The following is a 14,103-nucleotide window of genomic DNA, read 5'->3' as shown; positions in this document are numbered from 1 at the left end:
AAAATTATTGAAAAGGCAACAAAAGTTGACCCCAATTACATTTAAGTCCATGCTTTGCATGGTACAAAGAAGCAGTACTTGGGAATTAATTTTACTCTATTTGGTAGCAATTGCAGTACATCCAGAGGCTACACCTATCTGTTAGCCTAACCTGCAAAAACAGTGATTAAACGTCAAAATACTTACAAAAACAGTGTATTTAAGCAACTTGTCCATTGTTTACAGAACAACATGAGAGAAGTGACAAGATAATTCATTGCTATCTTATCTCTGTTTCTTTTAAGTTTTCTTGAGCTATATCTTTGCCCTGTAGATTGGGCTATTGGAAGGTGTATACTTCACATAAGGCCTTAAAATTGGAAGCTTTTTATGAGCAGGCATTTTGGTGATGAATGCTAATGCCAGTCACAGCTTTCAGCATCAGTCACTTTTCAGCACCTGGTACCCAGAGAGCAGCTTTCTGTATCGCAGCACTTACTGTCTCTTCTGCAGTGACAGTGACTCAAAATGGCTCCAGTGATTCAGACATTTCTTTTGAGAGTATCTCTCCAGGTCTGATTGGAGCATGGGGACACAAAGATACAAAATAATTCCTCTACTTAATTTAAGACGCCAACACTCAGATTCAAGTCAAAGGGGAGGTTGTCTTAGAAAGTTATACATGAACTGGCTGCCTATAAACTATGGCTACATTACCCTGTCTTTCCTATTCAGTCCAACTGTACTAGTCTGGTTTAAAGCAGGGCAGAAGAAGGAAATGATCCATCGGAGCATTTAAGCACTTCGTCTGTTCGCAGTCCCTGCACTGTTCCACTGAAGTTAATGACACTCTTCTCCGTATTTGGACTTATGGACATGCAGTTTGTCAGTTTGTCCTTACCCTGAGTTTAAAGAGTTTTGACACCTCCTTCAATGTTCATGTAAATTGACAGAGAATTGTAACATACAGTCATAAAATCCAGCCTGGTCTAGATGGTATTTCTGAATATAAACATAAAGCAAAGAATATACAGGGATCATGATTTGGATAGAATGGCTGCATCCTCTTTTATGGAAATATGTGAGATCAGAGTCTGACGTTCTTTCTCCTCCCAGTAGCCATTCTAACTAATTTTTACACTGCTTTTTTTTTTTTTTTCCAGTCTAATAAATCACAGTTAGCTATACAGGCTGATGCAATGTCTCTGTAATGCTCCAAGACAAGTGCTGGTGTGTTAGTTAAGAAGATGAGAGCGTGTAGGCAAGCACTCATTAATGTTAACTAATGAATCCTCGAACAAAGTCACACACAATTGAGAGCAGTGTAAGTTACTGAAGCCTTGAAGCTCATTGCACTGATATGGTGGGCTTTCAGGGAAGGGTTTTTTGTTTATTTGTTCCTGTTTTGATTGAGTGAAACTATTTGCTGCCTTCCTTGGTTTGTAAGAGGCAACTAGCCCTGAGAATGTTTCCAAACCGAGCTATGGTTTAGAGGAGACCTTACTTTTATGTGGAACAAAAGCCAGATTTGCCTGGGAGTGATCTGAAATGCAGTCTCACTGTGCTGTAGCAGTAATAAAACAATGTGATCCTGCAGAGATAAACAGATGTACTTTTCTGAATATATGAGTGACTTCATAGCGCCATTGAAAGCTCCTGAAAGCTAAATAAAGTAGGTCTTTGTACTTTGAAAAACAATCAGTCCCTTGAAGACCGCAGGAAAAGCATAGGTGAGCTTTGGTTTCTGCAGAGGCTGGGGAACACAATAGGTTACACAGAGTGAAGGTACTGTGGAAAACTGGCATGAGCCCCACTCTTGTCTTGTGAAGAGTGTTTCCCCTTCATGTCTTATTTTCTCTATAGCTATAGAGACCTCTTCTCATTATTTAGGGACTGTTTTCTTCTTCAGTTGCAGTGATCCTCTCTACCTCGCTTGAGAAATGGTCTCTACAAGGGGAACATTGTGGCTATTTGATTTTTGCATTCTTCATTATATGCTCTATTCCTTTCAGAAACCAGTTTGTCAGGAAGAAACAGAGGAGGCAGCATTTTTCTCAAAAGCTGCTGAGAATACTCAGGGAAAGAAGCTTCAAGAGACTTCAGGAAGAGGGGAGGCAAAGCTGGAATCCACACACTTTGTTGCAGCTCAGAAAGTTGTGGAGGGTCAAAAACTAATCCTAGAAGTAACAAGCAGCTTGCAATGACTGTCATAACCATATGCCTCCAGTTTACAAGCACATTTTTTTTCCATTTCCTCTTACTTTGTTGTTTTGAGTTTCCCTTATTTAAAGAGTTTGAGATTTTAGTCTAAGCCAATCTCCTTTAAAGCTCTGTTTGAATCTGTCTCCCAGGGCTATAAAGACCTGGCCAAGCATGCAAGATTACAAACCATTTCCAGAGAACACTGTCCAGGCAATGAAAGAAGAGGAAAGCTGAGGATGGCTCATAATTTCAAAAGTGAGAGGCCTTATGGAGTGGGATTTGGGCACAAGAGAGCTGGATACACTTTCCAACTTCACCATGTGACAATTACCTTAATCTGTCTCACAGTCTATGCCTATCAGTGAATTCTCCCCGCTTAACTTGCCCTCAACACAACTAGAGGAAAGAGCAGGTTCTCTGCCAAGAGTTCAAGTAGGTGTAAGGGGAGGATACTTCTTCATACCTACACATATAAAATAATGTATTTTTCCTGCCAAATAGTCTTGCTCTTCTTTCAGGAATAGGATAGCAATACCTGTTTTGACTGTGGGGGAGCAAGAACACTGGTGAGCTCTGAGGGAACAAACACAAGCATTACAGAGTGCATATTATGCACAAAATGGGTTACCTTTAGAAAGCTGACTGACTTAGCATTATCCAAGGTATATATAGAATAATTAGGATAAAACATTGCCAGCATACATGGAGTAACCTACCAGGTAAACCACATACCAGCATAAATAAATGAGACTCCAACATTAATAAAGTACAAGAAGAAGCACACCTCTAGCATGAGCAAGCAAATGCTATTTTCAATCTGGATTTCATTGACGATTCATCTGAGAATTTGTCAGAAAACTAATCCTGACATCTCCTCTTGATTGAATACAATTTTCTCCATGCTTCTCTCTATGTGACCAGAAAATTACATGTTTTCATTAAAAATCCTTCCTAACTGAGACAGTTTGGACTACAAAAGAAAGAGAATTTAAAATAAAGTTGATTCTTGGAAAAGCAGTTCTCATGAAAGCAGATCCTTCACTGTCCTACACTTTAAACCATTTCTAAAATCACAACGTAGATCATGGCACAACTGGGTTAACATTCTGCTCTAAGGAACCATTGCTACAAACGTTCATAAGTGGGCAATGAGCCCATAGTGTGAAAAGTCTAGGAAGAACGTCCCCTTTACCCCCCATATCCCTGGTACGGCAATCTGCACTGTTTTTACTAGAAATACCAGGCTGTATGTCTTACAAAAACATAAATTAAAATTAAAATGTTAAAATCTCCACTTTTTTTAAGGGCCAAAGGGTATGAATACAACAGCTGGCTGTCAAAGACGAAAACAATAAAATCTCCATGAAAATAAAATAGCTTATAATTTCCTTGATTTTAGCCATCATCATCTTGTTTTATAAACTAACAGAACTGGAACATAATGTGGAAATTGCAAACAAGCCAATGAAAAACTGAATACCAACACTCTGGTATTTTCCGTTTGGGGAAAAAAAAAAATGCTCCTGGTGAGGACACACCTCCCTAGACTGGCAAAGAGCTCCACTTGCTGGCAGATGCAGCGCCTGAGTTATTGCTTCCCGCTTAATTACTGAGCCAAAAGTAAGCAATGATAAATCAATTACCCAGTCGATCAACCCAGAATGAAAGAATTACTTTGCTTAAAAGTACCCAGTGACAGCTCACATCCTTTCAAATATACTTCCTGGTTTGAAATGAAACTTCTACCATAAACAAGTACATGGACAAAATGTAAAGTACCACTTAGGCAAAGTGGTGAAGCAGAGTGAAAAATGATACAAAACCCACTGGAGTCTTTCCCCTGCCATCAGTAGTTCTTGGCTCAGCTCCAATAAGAAAGTAAGGGTGAGGATTTGACACTATTAGTACTTTCTGTGAGCCCCAGATTATTATAGTCTGGTATATAGACATTTTGTGGTCAGATAATTAATCCAGATTATGCATACTCTTCTTATGATTTGGCATATTATAGTGCACAATATATGCAAGTTACAGATTTTTTTCCCCAAGGCAACATAATGCTATATAAAAATATGCTGCTTTTTGTAAATTGTTTTGTAAATTGCCTCTATGAGTATTCTCCCACATTTTTATCTTTCATTATAACATTATTCTTTTCACCTTTATAGCAAAGTTGAATATGGCCAGTAATTTTACCCAACACTTCTTCAAAAGCACCTCATCAGTGTTCACTCATGTGGATGAAATTACATTTCATGGTGTACAACAGTATATTTTGCATGTAATGAATGATCAAAAACTATTTTGCTTTATGCCAGAAGTAAGTATAAAAGTATACCACTCTTCACATTCATTCAATTAAAAAGTTAAAACTGATTTTCAAATACCTGGGAGTATCCTGTGAAATAACACAGTGATAGAGGACTGTAACACTTCTAGGAAGGCAATAAGGATGATAAATATTCAGAAGAAACAGAACAAGGACTAGAGATGAACCAAAAATACTTTAAAGGACATTAATCACAAGCTATTTACATACCATCAACTCAAATTACACACACAAGTGCATACATAACTGGCACCAAAGTTAATTCAATGAATTTTACCAAGATCACTATGAAAACATTCTGGATTTTTCAATTAGCTCTCTAAATTGATTGGGCTTTTTTTGTGGCAAGGTTTTTCAGACAATCAGTGAAGGACAGATTGTGACCCATTGCTAGTACTTCATACAGTGTATACAGTGTATGCACAGTCTGCTGTGTCACAGGGACTGCTGATAAACTGGTGCTATCTCTATCATTTAAGTCAACACATACACCCTAATGAGCAGATTGTCCTGAATGAGCCATTGGAATAGCAGTGCTTTCAGCCCCAGGAAGCATTTAACGTGGAAAATTTATTGTAGACAGTGTTCAACAGGCATGAACTTAATCATAACTTAGGTGTTCCCTTAAATTTGGCCTTTTATTGTTTTTATCCCAGAAGCTATGTGAAGAGTTTAGAAATGTCTGTTATTTCCCTTGCTGTGCTGAGCAATGCTCCTTTCCAGTCAAACTACTCATGCTTTGGCTAATTATGTGCAGTTTTCCACCATCATAATGGCTTGCCTTTTATGGGTATTTAAGTTTTGACTTTTCACACATACTTAGGAGTAATGCCACTATACTTGAGATCAGAATCAGGCCCACACAGGCATTTGCTTAAAACTCAAGCGGATGGGAAAATAATATAATCCCTTTTGTCTGGCTTGTTTAATTATCTCCTTGGCAATACTACTGCAAATGGAAACCTATCTTTCTGGTGCCTTGATTAGTGTCTGACATAAAACACTCACTTTCTAAAAAAAGTCTTCAAGGAAACATGCATATAGGAATTAATTTAAGGCTCTGAATTAATGCATACGGAAGCTCCTGCTGCATTACTTGTTCTAAGGCAGAAATGGTTTAAGGGAGAGAAAATACAATAATTATGCAGCTTTCACCACCTGACAGAAGCATGCTGGCAAGATAATAAGCAACAACATAAGATAGATAAGCTTCCTTTATTTGTAGACAGACAATTGGGAGAAAAGGTAAATTATTTTTTCCTACCAAATATTACACAAATGGCCTCTAGAGGGATCCAGGTTATTGTTTTTTTTGCTGAATTCTCTTAAGATTTTTTTTTTTTGCTATTACTTTTTAACAAGTTAATCATTCATCTAGAAATAATGATGCGAACATTTTACATTGGTGGGTAGTAGAACTACAGAGTTCATGACCAGGAGGAAGCTTTTTGAAAATCCAGGAATTACAAAATCCGGAGGGCAAGGTTCACATTCTCTAGGAGTCCAGTCTCAAACAAATCAGCTCTCAGCTCATATCAGATTGAATAAAACAATACAAACCCGAAGCAGTGCCTAGACATTTAGCTGCCTATCTGAAACTCAGCTGAACTGGTGAGTCTGCACAATTAGGTTAGGAATGTGGTAAGAATTAGGCTCATGTTTCTGGGGAATGAGTCAGTATTTCCCATTTTGGCTTCTAGAATACTCATGAAAAAGTATATTGTTCCTAAATTATTGTCTCTGGCTTGGGCTTTGTTTGCCTAAATTATTTCACCTACTTTGAATTTTTACAGCTATGTTTTTAATAAAGTGGGCATATACTTAGGAGTTCCAAGTTAAACAAAGAACAAGACTTTCATGCTATGGTGTCTATATTCTATACATTCTATATTCTGGTTTGACCAAACAATGGATATGACAAGTAACTTCAAGCCAGCTTCAAAATTCAATCTAGTAAGCTTTTTACTGAATATGCACGTCATATGCGATCAAATGTAAGTAAAGTAGATGTAACAACTGTAGGCATGTGGAATGCTTGTGTGCACAGGTGTGATAGGAAGTCTTAGACATGCCCCCACTCTGTTTGCAGCTACATTTTCCAGTTCATATTCTGCAAAAAAAACATGTTCAGGGACCCTCGGGTCCCCATAAAAATATTGTATGAAGATACTTGGCTAACATCCTCATTTTCTATTTGGTGGAAGTGTGGTTGGGCTTGTGCAAACCAAGATAGAGAGTGAAACGGAAAACAAAGGTTTTACCAAGGCCTCCTTGGCCCACACCCTGTGATGGGAAAAGCAGGTCACAGTCCTGCCAGTAGAGGTGATTTGCTGGAACTGGGCCCTCTAGGCAGACTCCATTACAGTTTGCAAAACAGAACACAATACAAAGCCAGTCCAAAACCAATTTGGTCCCTTGAATTTAAATTTTCATTGAATTGCATTCCTTCTGTTTGAGTACTAATACATGTGCCGATAGCAAGTCAAGACAGAACAACAGTTCTGAGGCACGGGCATTTGGCTAGAGTACAGGCGGTGTTTGTACAGCTCCTAACAGAGCACCAGATCCAGGAAGATATTTACTGTTTCTGATGTGTCTTGTTCCAACCTATAAAGTACAAATAAATCATCTTCTCCCTGAAAACAATTCTGTGAAGATAATTCATTAGTATCTGGAAGGGTTTAGCTAAGCAACTAGACCACAAACTTGGGTAGAAAAACTCGACAAATTAAAACAGACTTTAGATTAAAAAAAAAAAGATATTATCCTCCTTCAGTGAAATGATTGAGAGCTTTTGTCTCCAACTCAGAGGGAATGTTGTACAGTTAAAATCTCCTACTGATGATTTTGGTTTTAAATTTCAGTTTGCAATGAAAAGAAAAAACTTTTAATTAAAAATGTCGGTATAAACCAGGCAAAGTTGCCTTATGCTTTATCTTGTGCTTTGTAGAATATTAGAAAAGCTGCAGAATTAAACATTTAAACTCCTTCCTGAGGGTAAAATAACAAAACAAACAACCATAAATTGCAGTCTAAACAAACATTTCTCATTCTACCAAGCATGCTGTTAGCTGAATTACTTGACTACACCTTCTATCATTTAATAATCTAGACAGTGGAATATCTCCTGAACCAACTAGTTTCAAAACTAATTTATAGTGGTTGAAGAAATAATAATATGAAGTGTTTTTCCATTTATGAATTAAGAAAATGGACCCCTTCCTAAAACAGGAATATTTCCTTTGTAGTCCAGCTTGTCATTCTCACATAAAACTTTCTCTCCCTGTAGTTTTTTGTTATCATCTATAATAGCAAACATAATTTGTTTTTCTATAGCTGGAATTCACAGAAATAGTTAAAAGGTTAGGTTTTTGTGGTGTGGGTTCTTTTTCCCCTGGAACTTGAAGCCACATCTCTACTACTTAACTAATGCTTTATTTATAATTATATGGTGCTCTTGAAGGGTTTCGATAAGCAAATTCTACCTATTCCCATTCCAGTGGATTTTCTCTCATGACCTCAGTAAGAAAAGAGTGGGTTTATATGAATTCTTTTTAATACTGAAACTACGTAAAGGTGTTACCCAGTGAGACTCTCCTCATAGGTCAGGGTTACTTGTCCAAACAAAAAAGAAAATGAGAGAGAAGGGAAGGAATCCTCAGACATTAAAAGGAGCATTTTTGCACTGAAAATGACGGCATATCATTCACAGAACACCACCAAGTATTTTGCACATGCTTTACCACTTGTACAGTGGTTTGCCTTACAGTGGGACTTCAAAACTTCGGTCACCGTGGGTCTCTGCTGCGTTCAGTTCAGAGGCCCTGAAGATCACACTAGCCAATTATGTTCTATCAGCTTCAGTGGACTGTGTCTCAGTCCCTGTGCATGGCCAAAGATGCTGTATTTCTGTCATTACAGCCCACCACAAATCAACCTGGCTGGAGGAAAAAGAGGATATCAGATCACTCCTGTTTAGGAAAAAAAACCCCAAACCCTTAAAGTAGAGACCATTATCACTGTGTACTCTCCAATCTGCAAAAAATAATTATGAAAAGAAATGTAAAAGAAAACGAATGTGCTGCTATTGAAATACAATTCAAATAACCATAACATTAAACACTGAATAGAAGAACCAGATCAAGGAATTAGTGGTGGAACATCAAAACCACTCCTCACAGCAGACCTAAGACAATTTCTAGTAGCACATCTACTAATATATTTTCACTAATGAAACTCTATGAGCTTTGAAGGGCAAGAGCTGTTGGTAGAGTTTGTCTTTATTTTCTGACATAAACTATTGGCTCACTTATTTTTGGTTCACTATTTGATATACACTGTTACACAGGTTAAAAAAAAATCAACTCCACAACATTACATGTAAAGAGAAAAATATTTGTTACAGTGTTCCCTCACTTAGCAGTAGTAGTTCTGGTAATTAAAGAGTATATTCCCTATACTCTTAAAGATGTGAGAATACATTTCTATGTTCTCTTTGCAGCTGGTTCTCTCTGGTAGCCGGATAAAGCCTCTAGGAAGTAGGTGTTAATTTTCTGCAATATTTCATCATATCTGTTTCTTTGTCTATATTCTCCTACCTTGTCACTACCCATTATGTCTCCTTACCTGCTTTTTGTCACACACTTTGTATCTCCACATAAACTATGAGTAAAGAAGAAAGGAGTAAAAAAGCTGCAATTTTAAAAGGTAATCATGTCTGAAGTGTAAGGTGGGTTTATGATGGATGTAAATAATGCACAGAAGATGACCTTTCCCATTTTCAGAAACCCTTTTCCTCAGATCCTTAACAAGATTATGCCATGGAGTATAAAAATACCCAGCTGAGAACAAATTCTTTTTCTATTTAAATCTTTCTTCTCATTATTTTGGGCTCACCTGGCATTGTGACTAATGAATTTCCTTTGACACTTTTTATCCTCAGAATGGATGAAATCAGAATGTGTCGGGTGGTGCAGAAGAACAAATTGCTTCTTTTTAATTTATTGTCAAGTGCTAGAAAACTACCATACTTCTTTCCATATCTACACATATTTCAAATTTGCCAAACAAGGAATTGTGTTAAAGTTTGAAGAGTAGGTATTAACTTCTGACATTTAATTTGAACACAGCAGATATACAAGAATTTTTTCATTAAGAAGTTGGCACATGATAAAATGCTTAGAGAAAGCTTCACATGGAAGTCTCCAGTGCCTAACTTTTTACTCCAGTACCTAACATTTTATTAAACAGCCTTGTAGCTAACCATGAGGATAGCTGTATTCTGCACAATGAGAACTAGCACACAAACCCAGCAGTATTTAAGGTCAACTTTAAATTTGTTGTCAACCAGCTCAATTCAAATAAGTCTGTATTACACCTCGTAATGCACACCAGAAGTCTCTATAGTCTTCTTATTTCAGCATTAACTGATTGGAAGGGTTTACGTGATGTGGTTTGTTGGTATGCACTTGAGAACAGTCTTACAGTTGCTTGTCTAGCACGACCAGGGAAGTCTGTTTGTATCTTAACAAACCCAGGCAGGGGCACGGCAACTGTGATAATGCTGAGAAAAATCTGGTATCTCATTTGTGTGTAATCTCTGTCACCACCCTCTGACTGACAACTGCCAGTCCCATGGCTAGCTCTACCCCACAGCAATGCTTGGTTTGTTTGAATGGTTTGTTTCCTATAAGTTCACTCACTTTCTTTGGAGCTCCCTCACAAACACCCACAATTTCAGAAAATGCAGGTGAAGTCTTGATTCTTGGGGTCTCCAGGTTGCTAGCTCTTCACATATGGCATGGAACCCCTTTTTCTTTGTTTGAAAAAAAATCGTGAGAATGTTTATATATTTATCGTTATTTTAAATGTTGATTTTTATTTTTTTAGTGACACAACAAATTCAGATTCTGAGTCCTCCCTCCTCAGCTAGATATCCTCTTCCCATAGCCACTTTGGTTTAGCTAAACCCTTTCCCAAGTAATATAGAAAAGCCTGAAAAGAAAACAACCCGAACTTTTGTTTTACTCAGGCATTGGGGTTAGACAAGTACCACTGTAACAATTTAAATTATTCTCTTTCAATTGCACTAAATTTTAAGCATGCTTCCCTGTTTGGGAAGTTTATTTATTCTGACCTTACTTTTTCTAGTGAAGTCCCTTTAGTTTTATGCTGTTGGAAGTATAAAGAGATTTAGGCCACCGGCCTCCTGCTAAAGCTTATGTGCCACCTTGACACCAAAATTCCCACTTAAACAGTTCTACTAAATTAAGTAAAGAAGAAAAATGTTCACTATGCAGTGATGTAAAACCTTCTTCTCTATGCAATAAGTTGTTTTTCTCAAGGAGAAACTAGCATTTCTCAGGTTGAAAGAGTACCTTTTGTATATGTATGTGATTTACCACCATAATGTTCTCTTGTCTTTTCATGATATTAAGTGATTTCTTGCACAACTCCTTGGCTATTAATGTATTGAAAATGTAATTGCACTACAATTTCTTTTTCACCTGCTGACATTTTATTTTATTAGGCTTGTGAATCACAGGAAAACAAGATACAGCATCTAGTAGAGAAATATCCCATTTTTTTACTAAGTAGGAATGGAATGATTTTTCTCCTAAGGAGTGTTCATGGAATTTTGCTGGACTCCAAGGAAGTCCCAGGAAGACCTACTTATTAACTTAAATAAGACTTGTGATCAGAATGGTAGTCTTGGCACCTTCCAGTGAATTTCAGCCAAAAGCAGCTGTGATTCTGAAAGAAATATACAGGAAGCGAATTTGCACAATTTATCTGACCGTGTTATTTGGGTCAGATGTGGATGACAAAGTGACTAGTTATTTTTCCACTGCATATGAGAAAAAGTGCCTTTGATCCCCTAAAGCATAGTGTACGGTCTCAAACGTACACTAAATCCCCTCTTCTACCTGGCTATTTTCATAAAATTTTGCAGCAATGACTTGCACAAATATCTGTGAGATTTCAGTTTAAACTAGTCAATCATTTAAAAAACAGGGGAATATAGACAAACACACACTGAGGGACAAGGAGCAAGACAGGAATATCATTAATGTCAACACTGCTCAATAATGGCTTGTCTCAGAACAAAAACTAGCCAAATTTCTTCACTTAAATTTCAAGAGCCTGATTCAGATAAGCTATTTCCTACAGCTACTGAATGGTTGCAAAAACATTTTTACTGGCTTGCCAGTAAGACATTTCTATTTCCTCTAATCAAGATTTGACTGTAAGAGAACAATAGACTTGCATCAAGTAACAGACATCATGAAACAGTTTGTTTCTAATGGTTAAGTCATAAAAAGTACATGGGAGCATATTAAGCCTTCAAGCAGTCAACATGCTTTCTTTCCCAACAGGAAAAAAAAATATGCTTAGAAATACTGTGAGTAAAGTAGAATTGTGGATACTGAATTCAAAATAATGAGATTTCATTCTTTTCTCCACTAGGAAAACTGGCTGATTTCAATGGTGTTTTCTAAGAAGCAATCACTCCATGTCTGACTGCCATGCATTTTGATAATAAAACAAGAATGAATAAATTAACATTGTTATATTAAGAAAAAGTAAAGCAATATATCTACTCATGGTAGAATTTCCTACACAGCTTTTTGACAGCTTTTTTTCCATGAAGCAATAAAGTGCATTGATTTCTATCTCTCTATAATGCACAATATACATACCATATATTCTGGCAATTCAGCTAGAGGTGTTTTCCTAATTACAAAACCTCATTTGATTCTTACCCCATTCATGGAGGTCATAAGAAGGCATGCAGTCTACAATGCTGTATTTGCCCTGCAACAATGGCAGTTTCATCCTTGATGTTACAATGGAGAAGTCTGCTGTGAAATTTTATATGCTTAGGGCTAGATCTGCAGTTATACTACCTTATTGTTTATATTATTGCTCACAAGATAGAATAAAGAGAATTATTCTCAGCAGAAATGTTTGAATGGATATGTTTTCAGCTCCTGAACAGATGAATACATCAGCAGAGATTACTGCTGAGGTCATTTCACTGATATCAATCCATTCTTGTCAGAGGGCAAAGCATCATGACAAAATGAAGTACCAACATAAACAATGGGATTTGTTTTGATGGGTACATGGATATTTAATAACAAGTGATGTGTTGCAGCAAGCGTAAATGAATCACAGAAAAAAAGACTTAAGTTTTTGCTCTTGAATAGTGGACAAGAATATGTTGAATACCATGATTTCTAAATCTTTTTTTAAGCATTTAATTGAATCTGCTACAGTTTCTATTCTTTCTAACTCTGTGCTTTTAATTTAAAGAGAACATCTGAATTCCTCATTTAGGTGATATGACTTACCCTCAGTTGTTTGCATTTTTATTATCTTCTAAAAGTATACTGATTAAAATGTGTCCAACCTGAGTTTGAACCACTGTCTTGAAACCAAACTTAACCACTTGAACAAACTGTGAATGGGATTTAAAAATTATCCGGTTCCTTCTGCCTAATAGTTCTTGGGCACACACAGAAATAAACAGAACATTCTTAATTAGCTCATCTGAAAGAAGTGCTTCCTAAGCATATCTTCCCAAGCTCTGTTTATAATTGTGAAGTTGTCATCCTAAGGGGAAAAATGTAACTGTTTTCATGCTTCTGCTATGTAGTCTTAAGCTAATGAGTTCACATTTGGATTTATCAATTAACATGTTTTGTATTCTTTGTATAAGAAGCTTGCCCAAGACTCTGTTACTCAGAATCTAATATGTGAAGATTTAATGCCATTAATTGTCTAAAAAAGACAGTGGTGATTGTTTGGCTGAGTAACATATGTCCATATCTTGATGAATTTTGAACGCTGCTGCAATTCCCACTGAAAATGGACTATTTTAAGCAATCACACTGATTTCCTCTACTTATATATTGAACATGAGAGTGAAGCATATAATTCTATATTAATTTTAGTATTACGGTAAATCACTACCCAAGTTTTAATTGCATGACTCTTGAGAACATAGATTTCCTAGTTAAATACAGAATTGAACGCTTTTTGATTTTCAAGAAAAAGAAGTCTTAAAATTAAGAGGTTGAAAATGCAGGAAAAAAAGATAGTGTAGATAAGACACTCATACCTTTTCAATAAGTAAAATACCTTTCAAAATGTATCTGGTTGTAGAAAGGCAACACAAATTACACTGATCAAAAGATCTGATTAATTTTTTAGGTGTCAATACACCTTGGCTCAATCTTAATCTCACAGCAGAAGCAACAGAGTTTTGTATGCAAGTGTATTTCAGCTTATGTTGTCACTGGGTTGATCAGCTGCAAATGGTAGAGTTGGTAGGCTACAGAAAAGCCATACTGCTACACTGAAAGGGACACAGTTGCCAGCACTTTAACTTAGGGAGCTAGAAGAAGCCAGATGAATGTGTCTCACTTATGAATATGAATTTTGGCAGGGTCTAAACACTCTGGTCAGTAAAGTAAGTGAGAAAAGTCTCCATTAAATTTAGAGGATTACTGAATTTCAGAGGTAGGTTGGAGTAAAAAATTGAGTTCAAAAGAAATACTTCGGGTATAGCCTGTTTTTGAAGTGTCTGT

General features: G+C 36.7%; 1 long non-coding RNA gene across 1 annotated transcript; it reads left to right on the top strand.

Moving 5' to 3' along the window:
* Window positions 1–6,000: 6,000 nt before the first annotated feature.
* On the top strand, window positions 6,001–13,596 carry LOC142059500 (uncharacterized). Its single transcript, XR_012661385.1, has 3 exons — window positions 6,001–6,121; window positions 9,012–9,048; window positions 11,978–13,596. It is a non-coding gene; the product is annotated as an uncharacterized LOC142059500 (long non-coding RNA).
* Window positions 13,597–14,103: the final 507 nt, after the last annotated feature.

This window comes from Phalacrocorax aristotelis, chromosome 7, assembly GCF_949628215.1.
Source record: "Phalacrocorax aristotelis chromosome 7, bGulAri2.1, whole genome shotgun sequence".
Taxonomy (NCBI): Eukaryota; Metazoa; Chordata; class Aves; order Suliformes; family Phalacrocoracidae; genus Phalacrocorax; species Phalacrocorax aristotelis.
Note: the sequence above shows the minus strand (reverse complement) of the source record. Positions and strands in the feature narration are given on the sequence as shown.